The sequence below is a fragment of the Jaculus jaculus genome, chromosome 3, assembly GCF_020740685.1.
Source record: "Jaculus jaculus isolate mJacJac1 chromosome 3, mJacJac1.mat.Y.cur, whole genome shotgun sequence".
Lineage (NCBI taxonomy): Eukaryota > Metazoa > Chordata > Mammalia > Rodentia > Dipodidae > Jaculus > Jaculus jaculus.
This window is the reverse complement of record NC_059104.1, coordinates 122768347-122785347: the sequence shown is the minus strand read 5'-3', so window position 1 is coordinate 122785347 and position 17001 is coordinate 122768347. Positions and strand designations below refer to the sequence as shown.

The 17001-nt window shown below is 41.8% G+C and overlaps 1 non-coding gene across 1 annotated transcript; it reads left to right on the top strand.

Moving 5' to 3' along the window:
- Nucleotides 1-3128: 3128 nt before the first annotated feature.
- On the top strand, nucleotides 3129-3235 carry LOC123459622. Its single transcript, XR_006636381.1, has one exon. It is a non-coding gene; the product is annotated as a U6 spliceosomal RNA (small nuclear RNA).
- The last annotated feature ends 13766 nt before the right edge of the window (nucleotides 3236-17001 follow it).

Sequence of the window (17001 nt, the reverse complement as noted above, 5' to 3'; positions counted from 1 at the left end):
GGTGGCCAGCAGATGCAAACTACAAACAATAAGGAACTGAATATATTGGGGGCCATCTATTCTATTCAAACCACCACATTCTGCCCCTGGCCCCCAATAGATTTATAATCATCACACATTGTAAATTGTACGCAGTTCAATTTTAAAGGTCCCCACAGTCTTGACCAATTTAAGATATTAAGACCTGTAAAATCAAACAAGTTAAACATTTCTAACATATAAAGGCACAGAGTAAACATTTTTAACTGGTATAAGGCACTGCAAGGAGAGACTAAAACAATGTAAATTGAACCGCCATCAAACAAACATCAAACGTCTGCAGTTTAAGTTCAACATAATCAGAGGCTGACAGTCTCCAGATTTTCCAATTCCGCCCCTCCAGCTGGGCAGAGTAGCAGGGGAACACTTCCATCCCAGTCCTGGTATATCCAAAACATCTTGAGGTCTTTATGCAAACCACAGTCCATCTTCCAAAGGCTCTCTTAGCCTATCAGGGCATCATGCCCTGCCTCATGCTGCATCTCAGCAGCAGCTCCTGGAAGCATGTGCAATTCATGACCACTCCTCGCATTTTTTATGCTTCTGAAACCAATACCAGGTGTGTAGGACACAGCCATATTCTTAATTCAGGGACAAAACAAATCATAGCCTTGAAAAGCAGGTTCCTTCTCCAATCACCTCTTTCCAAAAGTGTTTGTATTTCTATGATAGTCTTTGCTCAGGCATCCTTTCCATGGTCCTTTAAGATTGCTAAGGTGTTCGACAATAGCAGCTTTAATAATCTAAAGCCAGTCTCTGTGCCAGTAAATTTAACTTGCTTAAAGTTTTCCAGCTTAAAATCTTAAGTCTCTCAGTCCAATATCTCTAGCCAAGCACATCAGTCCATTACAAATTTAACCTTGATCAAACTCTCTGGGCCTGGGCATCAGGACGCAGCCAGCCCTTATGCCAGTAGCCCAGTTCCAACAAAGTCCTCTGTAGTCTTTCCTTCCTCTTAGAAAGCTCATAAGCCAAGCCTCGAAGTTTAATGCTGTCTGCACTTAGCTTTCTCAGACTCTCATCAGAATAGTCCATAAAACGTGGCTTACCATTCCAGAAGACATCTTCAGCTGTAAGCAGCAAGTCCATGCCTACTCCTCCAAAACAAAGGCTCCAAAAGATCAACATCCACATGGTCAGGTTCATCTCACCCCACTCCTGGTACCAAATTCTGTAGCGGAGAGCTTCAGGTTCACTGAGATGAACTTTCAGACCAGGCACAATTATGGAGGAAGGGATTTATTGAAGCTTGCAGATCCAGGGGAAGTTCCATAATGGCAGAAGAAGCTGGCCTGCCTTCACAGGCCCAAGCAGAGAGAAAGAAGTACAAGCCTCAAGGTCAAAAGCCACAGCACACTTCAGGAACTCCAGCTAGGCACACTTTGCATATCTTTAGATTGAAATTGGAAACCTACCACCACACTTTAAGATCACCCAGTGACATTGCCTCCAGCCAGGTGGCCAGCAGATGCAAACTACAAACAATAAGGAACTGAATATATTGGGGGCCATCTATTCTATTCAAACCACCACAGTACTTTGGAAAAAAAAAAAAAAAAAGAATATTGAAGGTAGTTTCAAAGGTGTGTTAGCTTTCTATTGCTGTGCCAAAATATTTGAGAAAATCAACTTAAGGAGGAAAGTTTTACTGTGGCTAAGGTTTCAGTCCATGCTCACTTGCATCTGCTGTTTTTCAGCCTCAGTCTCACAGTAGGGACTGTGCAGTGGAGTAAGAGCTGCTTACTGTATTGTAGCCAGAAAGCAGGGGGGCTTGGGGGCATGGAGAACAAGGCCCATCCTTCAAGGCTGTACCCACAATGGCTTTCTTCCCCCAACCAGGGTCCATTTGCTAAAGTTCCTACCACCTATGGAAATCCGGGGTAAGCTTATTACTGTACAATATGGGTATTAGTAACTTTCTCATCACTGTGACCAAATAGCTTACAAGAAGCAGCTCAAGGGAAGAAGGGCTGATGTTGGCCTGCATTTCTAGAGGCTACCATCCATCATAGTAAAGAAGGCATGGCGGTGAGATCAGGAGACCAGCTGGTTACATTAAATCTACAGTCAGGAAGCAGAAAGTGAAGGGAAAGTAGAACCAAGCCATAAAAACCTCAAGATCATGCCTAATAATTCACTTCCTCCAGCTAAGTTCTACTTCCTAAAGGTCCCACAATCTTCCCAAACATGGGGAACAACTGTTCAAACAAGTGAGCCTGTGGGGACCGTTTCCCATTCAAACCACTACAGTGCATAGCTACATTTTGAAATAGACTTGATCTTCAGACATCTTTTCAAGTTAAATAGTGGGTACAACTATTATACAGGAAAATGTAGAATAAATATACAACATTGGCAATAATGTCTAAAAATAGATAAACAGTATTTAGTATACGTGTTTTTAAAGATGTTTGCTCTGGTATTCCGAGGTGTATTATCTTGGACAAGAATCCATGTTAGCAGATCATCTAGAGAAAACAACACATTGTTTAAAAACAGTTTTATCTTATTTCTAGACTTTTCAGACATCCTTTAAAAATGTCAGTGTGGAAGCAGGGCATGGTGGCTCACACCTTTAATCCCAGCACTGGGAAGGCAAAGGGAGGAGGATCACCATGAGTTCAAGACCACCCTGATATTACATAGTGAATTCCAGGTCAGCCTGGGCAAGAGTGAGAGCCTGCCTTGAAAAAAAAAATGTCAGTGTGAGAATGAAAACTTCATTTTTGCATGGCTCAGTGTCATGAGATGATGTGAACTATAACTATTCAAGCAACCATGTTCCACTCTGAATTCATATAGAAAATTATCTTGAACAGTATCAGAAAATTTAACTTTTTTCACACAGTGAGCAATACCCTCAGCTACATCATCTTAATAGAATTTGCACAGATTCTGGAATTCTGTTTCTTGCAACATGTTTTAATATAGGCAGATGGTGTTACCCCTAAGTGCAGGTCAGAAAGATTGCACTTGAGGTGATAAGGGGTAAGGAATGCTCCAATCACCATATGTTGACTTTCTGCAGTCCAGCTTGCCATCCTTTACTTAATTCTCCTCAAGAAACACCTATCAAGAGACTATGTTTTGTGCTCGCTTCGGCAGCACATATACTAAAATTGGAACGATACAGAGAAGATTAGCATGGCCCCTGCGCAAGGATGACATGCAAATTCGTGAAGCGTTCCATATTTAAAAAAAAAAAAAGAGACTATGTTTTATACTATGTTGTTATGGCTTGGATCTGAATTGCACTGCAAAGCAATGTGCTCATCAGCACTTGGTCACTAGCCCATGGCACGGTAAGGAAATGTTGCAACCATTAGAAGGTGGGACTAGTTGGAGGAAGCAGGCCATTATGGGCATGCCCTTGAAGGGAATTTCTTTTTATTTCTCAATTTTTATTAACATTTTCCTTGATTATAAAAAATATCCCATGGTAATACCCTCTCTCCCCCCGCCACTTTCCCCTTTGAAATTCCCTTCTCCATCATATCCCCTCCCCATCTCAATCAGTCTCTCTTTTATTTTGGTGTCATGATCTTTTCCTCCTCTATGATGGTCTTGTGTAGGTAGTGTCAGGCACTGTGAGGTCATGGATATCCAGGCCATTTTGTGTCTGGAGGGAACACGTTGTAAGGAGTCCTACCCTTCCTTTGGCTCTTACATTCTTTCCGCCACCTCTTCCACATTAGACCCTGAGCCTTGGAAGGTGTGATAGAGATGTTACTCAGTACTCCAGTCACTTCTTTCCAGCACTGTGATACCTTCTGAGTCATCCCAAGGTCACTGCCATCTGAAAAGAGAAGATTCTCTACCCAAAGTGAGAGAGTAGCATTAATATAAGGATATAAATATTAAGAGAAGTGCTTACTGGGCAGTTGATAAGCATAGTATATACACTTACCCAGACATCAGCAGATGTTACACTCCTAGGGCTCATGACTACCCCTGTTTTAAGTTTTCAGTATCAGGGATGTATTCCCCCCCATGGAGTGGGCCTCCAGTCCAATTGGAGGGAAGTTGGTTTCTACCATGACAGACATGCCACTATTGCACCTGTTGGTTCATTTGTCCTGACTGGCCAATTATAAGGCTTGCAGTGTCCACTGTTGAGTATCTTCACTGGTGGTATCTCTTTCTCCCATTGAACTACATGTAGAATGGCTTCTTTCAGCTTTCTGTCAGCTGGTCTACATGGAGGAGGTTACCAGCTCAGTTCCAGCAGGATTTTTCAGTGGCCTTGCAGCCCAAGTATGTGGATTCTTCAATAATAGGGTCTTAGAAGGTAATTTCTTATGTCTTCCCCCCTCACTCTCACTTCCCAGAAAACATGAGGTGAGAAGTATTGCTCTACCACTTGCTTCCTATCATAATATTTTGCCTCAGCACAGAAACAATGGACCCTTGTGACCGTGTCGTGGAACCTGTGAACCCATAAATCCAAGGAAAAATTTCCTCCTTCAAGCTGATTTCTCAGGTTTGTTGTCACCTCAGTGGAAAGCTGAGAAACATACCATGCTAATTACTGAGAATGAATATGTGAGCAAGAACTCTTGCCCATGTGGAATTTATAGTTCAGCAGTGTTAACAGACATTAACCAGGAGATTACAACTGTGTTGCAGTCAGGTTCATATTGCAGGTAGAAATTATCCAATCAAGATCAGCTTGTGTGGAAAAAAAAGAGGTTTATTTTGTTTTACAGTCTTGAGGGGGAAGCTCCATGATAGCTGGGAAAGACGATGACATGAGCAGAGGGTGAATATCACCCCCTGGCCAACCTAAGATGGACAATAGCAACAGGAGAGTATGTCAAACACTGGCATGGGGGAACTGGTTATAACACCCGTAAGCCTGCCCCCAACAATACACTGCCTCCAGGAGGCTTCAATTTCCAATTGCCATCAGGTGGAGAACCTAGCATCCAGAACACCTAAGTTTGTGGGGACACCTGTATCAAACCACAAACTGTAGATTAAAAAGTACCTATGAAGGCTGGAAAGATGGCTTAGCAGTTAAGGCACTTGCCTGCAAAGCCAAAAGACCTAGGTTCAATTCCCCAGAACCCACATAAGCCAGATGCACAAGATGGCACATGTGTCTGGAGTTCGTTAACAGTGGCTTGAGGCCCTGGCCTGCCCATTTTCTCTCTCCTTCTGTCTGACTCTGTCTCTCTCAAATAAATAAATAAAAATAAAATAAAATTTAACAGTACCTATGAAGTAGCAAAACTTCTAGACATTTTGCATGCACTCTTTTTTTAAGGTATAGAGAAACCTTATTAGCTTAAGAGAAGGAAGGAGAAAGAAGTACAGAGAGCTCCCACTATGTGGAAGGCAGAAGGGGGTAAAGCTCATAATGTGACCCAAATTGGAGTCATTTATAGATTCTGAATAGGGGCTGGGCTAGCCATGATGACAGGTTTTGGGACTGATCTTAACCAACCCCAAAGCCAGGATCAAATTTAAACTTTGAAGCTGGGTGTGGTGGTAAACACCTTTAATCCCAGCACTCAGGAGGCAGAGGTAGGAGGATTGACATGAGTTCTAGGCCACCCTGAGACTACATGGTGAATTCCACATCAGCCTGAGCTAGAGTGAGACTTTCCTAAAAAAAAAAAAAAAAAAAAAAAAAAAAAAAAAAAAAATTAACCTTTAATTCTAGGAAAGGGGAACTCCTTCCCAGGGATGAGCTCAGATTGTTTATAAAAAAACAGATCTATGGAAGTCTTTTGGGTAAGAGATAAGGTGAGGGTCATTTTTCTCTCATCTCTAGCAAAGTGGAGACTGCAAGGACAGGCTTAAGGATATTCCTGCTTTTTAGTTTTTGGGGCCCAGTCACCCTACAGTGCTTCAGTCCCCCCTCTGAAGAAGCAACCTTAACTGCCATTAGGGGATTGTGATGGCAGATCCATCTGGTATCTTCAAGTTGAGTGGGGTTGTCAGGTTGGCAGTTGGTACACTTCTCCAGTGGGTCTATCTAAGGAACCCCAAAAGTGTGTTAGTAGAGTGCAGGGAGACAGTCCTGGAAAAAAATGTTGGGGAGAAAGAATAAAACAAGACTGAAGAGTTTTGAACCTATATGTGACTTGGAATAAAACTTAGTAGCAGCTGGGCATGGTGGTGCATGCCTTTAATCCCAGCACTCAGGAGGCAGAGGTAGAAGGATCGCTGTGAGTTCGAGGCAACCCCTGAGATTACATAGTGAATTCCAGGTCAGCCTGAGCTAGAGTGAGACCCTACCTAAAAACAAAACAAAACAAAACAAAACAAAAAAAAAAAAAAAAAAAAAAAACTTCAGTAGCAGAGGCCAGTAAGCTAGAAAAGGGATATAAGGGAGGGAAGAGAGGAAGGAACTTAGGGGGGTGGTATTGCATATATGTAAATAGAAGAATAGATTTGTGGTGATGGAAAGGACTAAGTGAGGTCAGGGGAAGAGACTGAGTAATGGAAAGTTGTGGGAAGGGTTAATCAAAATCTAAGTAGCTATGAATAAGTCATATGGAAGCCTACTTTTTTGGACAATGGTATACCCAGAAGCCATTGATTGTTACTAGAAAATTTTCAGTGTCAGGGATGGGATACCTTCCAGTGAGTTGTTGGTCAGGGAGGTCCCTGATGCCCCCAAAACATTACAGGCCATTGATGAGGCTCTTGGTTTCCCACAAGAAATAGATGGTAAGACCCTGTTGCTGAAGTCTCCACATGCTTTGACTGCAAGATCACTGAGAAATCCTGCTGGAACTGAGCTGAAAACCTCCTCCATGTAGACCAACTGACAGAAAGCTGGAAAAAGCTATGCTGAATGCAGCTCCATGGGAGAAAGTAAATTCACCAGTAGAGATAAACAACAGTAAACACTGCTAGCTAGGCCAAATGAGCCAACAGGTGCAATAGTGGCATGGCTGTTGTGGGGGAAAAAAACACTCTATAATTGGACTGGAGGCCCCCTCCATGGGAGGGAACACATGCCTCATACTGGAAACCTATGATGGGGAAAGTCATGAGCTCTAGGGGTGTAATGTCTGCTGGTATCTGCCTAAATATACATATTATGCTCACCAAATTGCCTGTTAAGCACTGCTCTTAATTTTTATACCATATACTAATGCTACTCTCACTTTTGGTTGAAGACGCTTCTCTTTGCAGATGAGAGTGACCTTGAGATAACTCAGAAGGCATAACGGTGCTGCGTAAAAGTTACAGAGGAGTGTTCAGCACTGAAATATCTCTATCACACCTTCCAAGGCTCAGGGTTCATTGCAGAAGGGGTGGCAAAAAGAATGTAAGAGCCAAAAGAAGGGTAGGACTTTTTACAATGCACTCTTCCAGACACAAAGTGGCCTGGATATCCACGACCTCACAGTGCCTGACACTACCTACACAAGACCATTATAGTAGGAGGAAAAGATGATGACCTCAAAACAAAAGAGAGACTGATTGAGAGGGGGAAGAGGCATGATGGAGAGTGGAGTTTCAAAGGGGAAAGTGGGGGAAGGGAGGGAATTACCATGGGATATTATCTATAATTATGGAAATTGTCAATAAAAATGTATTAAAAAAAGAAATATCAACCATTCAGAAAACAGAAAATTAAAAAAGGCTCTGCAGAGAAAACATGATCCAACCATTAAGGAAAGGTGTGTCTAAGTAGGCATTCTAACAACAGAAGTCACACACTTGTTATTACATTTTCCCAGTCCTAGATTTTCTCCATGTGGATAATAGATACGTTTCAGGGAGATACACTTTGGAGAAGCATCTCCTTCATTAAGCTGATGTGTTAAAATTATGTGATATGTTTTTCCTTTTACTCCCCCCTTACCTCCCCCCTACCAACTGCACCCATCCAAGGAGTTGATAAAACTCACAGTGTACCTTGAATAGATAAAAATCTTAGTTACCACCTGTGGTGGTTTGATTCAGGTGTCCCCCATAAAGTTAGGTGTTCTGAATGCCAGGTTCCCAGCTGATGGAAATTTGGGAATTAATGTGTCCTGGAGGCAGTGTATTGTTGGGAGTGAGTTTAGGAGTGTTATAGCCATTTTCCCCATGCCAATGTTTGGCACACTCTCCTGTTGCTATTGTCCACCTTATGATGTCTACCCTCTGCTCATGCCATTGTTTTCCTCTGCCATCGTGGAGCTTCCCCTCAAGCCTATAAGCCAAAATAAAACTCTTTCCCACAAGCTGCTCTTGGTTGGGAGATTTCTACCAGCAATTTGAACCTGACTGACTTCAACACCACCTAAGTGTCCACCAAATGGCCTGGAGCACGATAACTGTTTAATGGACATTTTTGAACAAAATAATGAGGGAATAGACATAGAATGGGAATGGTGAGTCTTACAAACAATTTGCCACTAGTGATTCCATATCTTCCCCTTAGTTCTCTTTCAGTTAGTTCTAAGTCAGTAATCATTAGTTGAGGAAAACATGAATGTTTGTGTTGGGGTGGGGGTGCATGCACACAAAAGTACCATGTCAAACAAAATATGCTTCAAAACATATTCTGTTGGGATAAGATTTGCATCAGCATGGCTAGTTAGTATTCATCATCCTTTAACTCTGCCAGGCCCTGAGGGGCTCCACAGTGAACAAGCTTTTTCTGCCATGTAGACTGATAAGTATTGTTTTCAAGGAGGGGCACAATTTACAAGCAGAAGTGACAGCCATCCAGTGGTTTAAATTATACATATTATAATAAAAAATTTAAAAGGTATGCAACTCCCCTGCCTGCATTTAATTTTGTAGAATATGAAAAAGAAAAGGCTTAGAGATTTGTTCTTGAACAGATGTCGGATCTTCCCTTCCTGAGCTCAGTGTCTGTCTACTGTTCAGCAAAGCCCATGCTTTGGTGCATCAGTTCAGCTGTAGTGAGCCTCCACACCTTCTCCCAAAGTTCAGGATTTATGGTGGTTTGAATGTATGGCCTCATAGAATCAGGCATTTTTTTTTTTTTTTTTTTTTTTAGGATTGAGCTTGCAACTTGAGTCTCCAGCAGACTACTGGAGGATGATCTTAAGTCCAGCCCTAAAGTATGCTCAGAGCAGTTGGAGCTCTGGCTAATCGAGTCTGATGGCTGTTTGGTAATGTCTCTCTGCTTGGATCTATGAACGTCAGCCAGTTTCTTCCACCATTCAGGGTGTTCCCCCTGAATCCTGTAAGCCTGAAATAAACCCTTCCTTCCCATAAGCTGCTTCTGGTCAGGTGGTGTTTGTCTAGCAACTCTAAGGTAACTGCAACAGGACTGGATGCAGAGTTTTCTAGGGGCTGTGGTCCAATACTTCCTGTAAAATCTTTATCACCACCAGACTTATGTCAAAGTGTTCTGGAGATACAAGGTAGTTCTCTCTCAAAAAGTATGTTCAGTCAAGTGAAATAGTGGCATGTCTGCTCTGGGGGAAACCAACTGCTCTTTAACTGGACTGAAGACCCACTCTATGGGAGGGAACACATGCCTGGTACTGAAAACCTAATCAAAAGCCTATGGCAGGGGAGGTCATGAGCCTTAGGGGTGTAAAGCCTGCTCTTGTCTGGATAAATGCATACATTACTCTCACAGAATTGCCCTGAAAGCACTACACTTAATGTTCATATTCATATATTAATGCTTCTCTCACTTCTGGTTGGAGATGCTTCTCTTTTTCAGATGGCAATGACCACTGGGATGACCCAAAGGGCAACATAGTGCTGAGAAGAAGGGGCAGAGGAGTGTCCAGCACTGAAACATCTCACACCCTCCAAAGCTCAGGGTTCATTGCAGAAGGGGTGGCAGAAAGAATGTAAGAGCCAAAGGAAGGGTACCACTCCTTACATACAACTATCCAGACAGAAATTGGCCTCGATAGCCAAGACCTTGCAGTGCCTAGCAATACCTACACAAGACTCTCATAATAGGAGTAAAAGATAATGCTATAAAATTAAAAGAGAGACTAATGGAGAGAGGGAGGTTATATGATGGAGAGCAGTTATGAAGGGGAAAGTGGCGGGGGGGAAATAACATGGTTTGTTGTCTATAAGTATAGAAATTGTCAATAAAATATATATTTTTTAAAAAAGCATGTTAAGTTACATTTAGTTCAGTACAGTGCTTTGTAGATTATGTAGTACCTCAGAGTCCCCAGTGGATGCATTAAAAGGGTGATTACCAGACTATGCCCCAGGTGGGTTAGATCAGAATTTCAGAAAGTAGCTCAGGAATCAATATGTTTAATAAGCTACCTAAGTAAATCTTCTACATAATAAACTGTGAGAATTACTAGTTCAGTGATTAAAAGCATAGGTTCTAGGGCTGGAGGGATGGCTTAGCAGTTAAGGCACTTGCCTGCAAAGCCAAAGGACTCAGGTTAGATTCCCCAGGACCCACATTAGCCAGATGCACAAGGGGGCACATGTGTCTGGAGTTTGTTTGCAGTGGCTAGAGGCCCTGGCATGCCCATTCTTTCTCTCTTTCTCTCTCTCCCCCTCTTTCTCTGTCAAATGAGTAAATAAATACAATATTTTTTTAAAGCATAGATTCTAGAGTTTGATGATGTTTGAATTCTTGCTAGCTACTTGACCTCAGACAAATGCCTTACCTTCCCTAGACCTCAGCATCCACACATCTGAAAACTGTCCCTGTAGCTAGAAAAGTAAAATGAAGTCCCCCGGAGACTGTGCATGAGAAGCAGTGCTTCTGAAACTTTCTATGCATACAAATGGCCTGGGATCTTGTTAAAATGCTAATTCTGTTTCTGTGGATGTGAGTTGGGGCTTGAGATTAACTTTTTCTAGTAAGCTTCCTAGTAAAGCCAATGTCACAGTCTTCTGTCTGCACCGTAAGTAATTACCAGGCCCACTACAAGTTCTTAATAATCATTATCTCTTCCATTATTCAGCTCCGTGAAGATAGAAAAAGTACAAACCATAGTTTTTATAAGCCCTGATTTAAAAATGCAGATACCTGGACTTCCATCTCAGACAGTGTAATGGGTATCTTCCAGCCGAACCCAGGGATCTGGATCTGAAGAAATAAATATCTTTTTTTATTATTATTATTGACAACTTCCATAATTACAGACAATAAACCATGATAATTCCCTCCCCCTCATTTTCCCCTTCACAACTCCACTTGAAGAAATAAATATCTTGAGTAAAGTTTCTTACACCCATGAAAGGCTGTCCAAAGATCTCCTTACTACAAAAACTTTTATTCATCATATTACCAGTCTAACAGATACTGACTGAGTCATAACCATCAAAAGAAAGAGAGATGAGAAAATAGTTCAATCAGTAAAGTGCTTGCCTTGTTTGATTGCCAGAACCCACATTAAAAAAAAAAATCAGGGCTGAAGAGATGGCTCACTGGTTAAAGGCACTTGCTTGCAAAGCCGTACTATGAGGGTTGGATTCTCCAGTACCCATGTAAAGCCAGATGCATTAAGCGGCACATGCATCTGGAGTTTGTTTGTAGTGACAGGAGGCCCTGGTATACCCATATTCACTCTGTCTCTCTCTGAAATATATAAAATATTTTTTTCAGAAAAATGAAGCCAGGTGTGATGACACACACTTTTAACCCTAGCAGTCAGGAAGCAGAGGTAGGAAGATCACTATCTGAGGCCAGCCTGGGCCTCAGAGTATGTTGACCTCTTATGCAAAGTGTGTGAAACACTGTAATATTTAAAAAGTTACAGGGAAGGACTATGAGATGGAATTTCCCTTGTACTTCAAGGTCTTGCAATCTCATTAGCAAAGAGAAAGCAGTATATTATACATGAACAATTAGAGATGGGTACAAAAGAAACCAAGTCACTGCTAAATAAATAGTGTTCACAGTGTTCTGGGAGACATAACTACATAACTAGTTTAAAAAAAAAAAAAAAACAATGCCAGAAAGAGCATTGTGGGACACTGTCTAGCTCTGATTGCAGTAATCAGTGCTTTCCAACTGCTTTTACAATCAAGAGCAATACTATTCCATCAAAATTGAAAAGAAGAATGGGGTTGTCAATCGGCATAAGCACAGTTTCTTGAACGTAAGCAGATAAGCATGTGAGCATTTTGTGAAAATGCACATTCTGGGTCAAGGCCTGAAATTTTGCATTTCTACCAGCTCCCAGGAGTTACTCAGACTGGTAGACCACAAACAATACACCTAAACCATCGGTGCCGCAATGGGTGACCCTACATGCAGAAAACGTTGTTTCTGCTCCCAGAACATCACTCATGTTTGATGTGCATGCAGGTGAGTAGATGAAAAGGTATTTGCCTTATTTAAGCACACACAGCAATGGGTATTATTGTACCAGCCAGCACTGCCCAGGGGAAGGGCAATACTGTGACTGTGGGCATATGGTTCTGTAAGCAGAGAACTTGTCTCTGTAAAACCTTTCCCCTTCTTCATTTACACTTCTCACCTTGGAGCAGAACTATGTGCATACACTTTATGCATGCACATGTTTAACAACTTCAGCTCACCCTTCCATGAACTCTCCCAGAGAATTGGCTTCATGGTAATCTCAGCTGGTATAGCATTCCAGCTCCTCAGATTCATGGAACAATATGTTTGATGGCCCAGAAAATATTATACCACCACCTTCTACCTAGAGTCATGATATAAGATTTTAGCAGGACATTTATCTACAAAAAAAAAAAAAGAATATGCTCAATAAACATTACCAAGAAACCCTGGGAAAGCTCAATATTCAGATACTCATTCATGTAACTATATTCTTATTAGAGAAATAAAAACCTCAAGGGAGTTTGAGGCCACCCTGAGACTCCATAGTGAATTCTAGGTCAGCCTGGGCTAGAGCAAGACCCTACCTTGAAAAAAAAAAACCTCAAGGAGGAATGAATAAATTTTATTGCATAAAATTTTTTACTGCTTTTTTGCCAAAACATTTAAAACAAGGTTGGAAGGAAGACAAATAATGAACTAGAAAAATTGGTGGTAATACACAAAGAACAAACCAACGTGGGAAATGAATTACAACAGGAAAATGAGTAAACAATGCAGCCTAGTAATTCACACACACACACATACACACACACACACACACACACACACACACACACACAATGCACTGGAGAGATTGCTTAGTGGTTATGGTGCTTATCTGCAAAGCCAAAGGACCCAGGTTTGATTCCCCAGTGACCATGTAAAGCCAGATGCACAAGGTATCTGGAGTTCATTTGCAGTGGCTAGGAAGCACTGCGGTGCCATTCTCTCTCTCTCTCTCTCTCCCCCTCTCAAATAAATAAACAAATAAGCATTTTTAAGTGCACATAGTAGTTGCTAATGAATGTATACAGGAAATGCAAATAATTTCAAAATGTAAATAAAAGTATTTTATGTACTAGGTAAATAAATGTTAAAAAATATTAGCACATTCTGTTTGATGAGGTGTAGGGCCAATAGAATTTTTATGTTCACTGTTGATTGGAATATAAATTGGCTGAATATGTCAACATACCTTTAAAATTCAAACTCTTGGAGTCAGCAATCCTACTTATTGAAATCTACCATAAGAAGATATTTATGCAAGGCCTTGAACATTCATTCGGTCAAATGACATTTATTGAGCCTTTATATGTACAAGTAATTAAATTAGGAATTAGGGATATGGCTGATCACAAAATAGGCAAAACTCTTTGACTTCAAGAACCATCCATTATGTACTGAGAAGACATGATAAACTGTGTATGTATAAATGTGTTGGGGGACAGGGTAAATAATGGTAAGAAAACTGGAGCAGGATGGGGAAGTGGAAGACAGGAGGCACTGCTCCTGCAGGGTGACTAGGACATATCTGAGGGGCTAGGGAGATGGCTCAGTCAAGGAAGTGGTTGCTTCATAACCATGAGGACTTGAATTTGCTGCCCAGTTTCCACATAAAATATGAGGCCAGTAATCCCAGTACTTAGAAGGCCAAGACAGGAGGATTGCTGGTGAGTTCCAGGTCAATAAGAGACCCTATCTCAAAAAGAGGATGGCACTTTTGAATGTGGTCTACATGCACTCTCCCCTCCCACACACACATGCACCCACACATTTATAAACACACATGACACATACATGTGGAAAAAAGAAGACATATGAGCAGAGGCTTGAATGACAAAGGCAAGCAGGCCATAACGATGCCGCTGGAAAGATGATGCCAAGCTGAGGGAGAACCGGAACGAGGACAAAAGCATGCTCACCTGTCTGTGAGCCAGTGAGGAGGCCTGTGGGACCAGAACAGTGTGAACAAGGGACAAAGTGACAGGAGGTGAAATAGGGCAATAGATGAGGTAGAGTGGGGAATGGTGCCCTAGGTTCATGCAGGGCTTGTCAGCCATAGGGCCAGGGCCAGTGGGATGTGCTGTCCATGGGACTGGCAGAATCAGCATCAGAGGGCTCTGCACCAGGCAGCAAGGGCTACAATTCTAATTTTGTAACAACTCTCTGGCTCTGGGTGAAGTGACAGCTGGGAATGAGCCAAGGGAGAGCTGAATGACCACGCAGGAAGTGGTGGCAGCCATCCCAGTGGGACATGAAGGGAGAAAGGCTAGTGGAGGTGGTGGAAAGTAGTTGAATTCTAGATGTGCTTTGAAGAGAGAGCCATCAGGACTTGTGAGGAGGCAGATGTAAGAGAAAGACAGGAGTCAAGAATAACTCAGTTTTGGCTGAGAAGTGTTAATGTATTAAGATAGAGAAGCCCATAGAAGAGGCCTAGACAAGGTCAGGTTATAAGAAATCAAAAGCTTTCAACCTGTGCAGGTTGGATGCCAGACATCTTGGTAGCAATGCCAGGGAAGCAGTTGGGTTATGAGTGCACAGGTTAGGGAGAGGGCTAGGCTGCAGATATACATTGAGGTATATTGACAGTGTTTGGTCCTGACACCAGAGGGTATCACCTAAGGAATGACTGTACACAGGGAAGAGAGGAGGCCCATGGACCAAACCTGGGGTACTCCAAATCCTGGAAGCCAGGAAAACAAATAAAGGGGGCTGAAAAGAAGTAGCCAGACACGGAGAAGAATGTCTGAGGGTGGTGATCTGGAAGACAAAGGAAGAAATCAAGAAGTACAGGAATGGTCAGAGTGTTCAATACTGCTCACAGGCCAGAGCTGAGGGCTCAACAACATGGAAGTCTCTGGTGACCAAACCAAGAGCCTTATTGAGGAAAGTACATGAAAGCCCAATTGTACTGAGGTTGGGAGAAGCCAAAGGAGAGAAGGTAAAGCTGGCAGAACAAGCAACTCTGGTTTTGTTTGTTTGTTTTGTTTTGTTTTTCAAGGTAGGGTCTTGCTCTAGCCCAGGCTGACCTCAAACTCACGGTGATCCTCAAGTGCTGGATTAAAGGTGTGTGCCACCACGCCCAGCTAAGCAACTTTAAGGAACAAAGAAAATAGGCTATAGGTAGAAATGGTATCAAGGAAGTTTTTATTTTTATTTATTTAAAAGGAGCTATTATCTCATATTGGTTTTCCACAAAAGGTAGGAGGGTTACAAAATGAAGTGGGGGGAAATGACAAAGAAAAAATAAGGGACAACTGTTTAGTTCAAGGAGATAGAATGGAATCTAATCAATAAGAAAGGAGGCTCTTCAGAAGTAGGCATAGAGAATTGATTACATAATTATTTATAATAGTTAAAAACCTGAAAATTAATGAGAAGCTCATCAATAGGTGAGTGAATTTATGATTTAAGGGGTTAAGTACAACAAAACACAATAGTTTATATTAAAGGTGAAGATTCTATGTTTATCTACATAGTAATGCATCCACAATAAAAAGCAAAGAAAATACAGTTTACTGTGTCTTATCTATATAAGACTTGAATGTATTGTTTGCTTTCTTCTTACAATACTCTGTATTGATTCCTTTTTACAACAAATGCAAAGAATTTGCTTAGAATTGTGTTCTCTGCTTGGGATTCTGCTGCAGGTTAGGCAGCGGCTCTCCCTGAGGGCCCCAGAGAGACTTTCATGATTGATTTACCATTTAACTTCAAGCCCTTTCTCACTTTCCCCCAACAAACACCAACTCAAGCTCAACTGCTACTTATTAGCTGTTTGCTTTTGAGCAATGCATCAATAAATTTAATTATTTTGTTTTACAAGGTACAGTCTCATTCTAGCCCAGGCTAGCCTAGAATTCACTATTTAGTCGCAGGGTGGCCTCAAACTCAACGAACCTCCTAGCTCTGCCTCCCAAGTGTTGGATCAAAGGCATGTACCATCATGCCTGGCAAATTTAATTTTTTTTTTAAAGAAACTTCTCTTTTATTTATTTATGTATTTATTTATTTATTTATTTATTTGAGAGCAACAGACACAGAGAGAAAGACAGATAGAGGGAGAGAGAGAGAATGGGCGCGCCAGGGCTTCCAGCCTCTGCAAACGAACTCCAGACGCCTGCGCCCCCTTGTGCATCTGGCTAACGTGGGACCTGGGGAATCGAGCCTCGAACCGGGGTCCTTAGGCTTCACAGGCAAGCGCTTAACCGCTAAGCCATCTCTCCAGCCCAAATTTAATTTTTATAAGCCTGCTTCTTTATCTATATAATAGTGAAAATTTGTTGCTTTATTACATTATTTATTTAAATTTTTATTTATTTATTTATTTTGCCCCCAAGAGCTGCTCTGAAGAATAGAGAAGCCAGTGTGGCTAAAATGCCCAACACAGTTCCTGTCATATAACAGATTCTAAATGTTGGGGTGTGGTTTACCGTACATGTACCTGAATCCCTCCTTCTCTGCCAGGGCGGGCCTGGCATATCAGACACATGCGCAGATGATTGCTATGTAACACTGTCCTCTGAGCAGAGCATGACACAGCTGTTGCCTTCTTGAATGCTCAGCAACTGTCGTTAGCTGAAAGCGACCTTGTACAAGATTGGACCAGTTAACATTATGTCATGGGAGGTTATGAAGCCCCACTCTTCCCTGAGGACATATAAGCAGATAACAGTGACTGGGAGAAGGAAGCATTT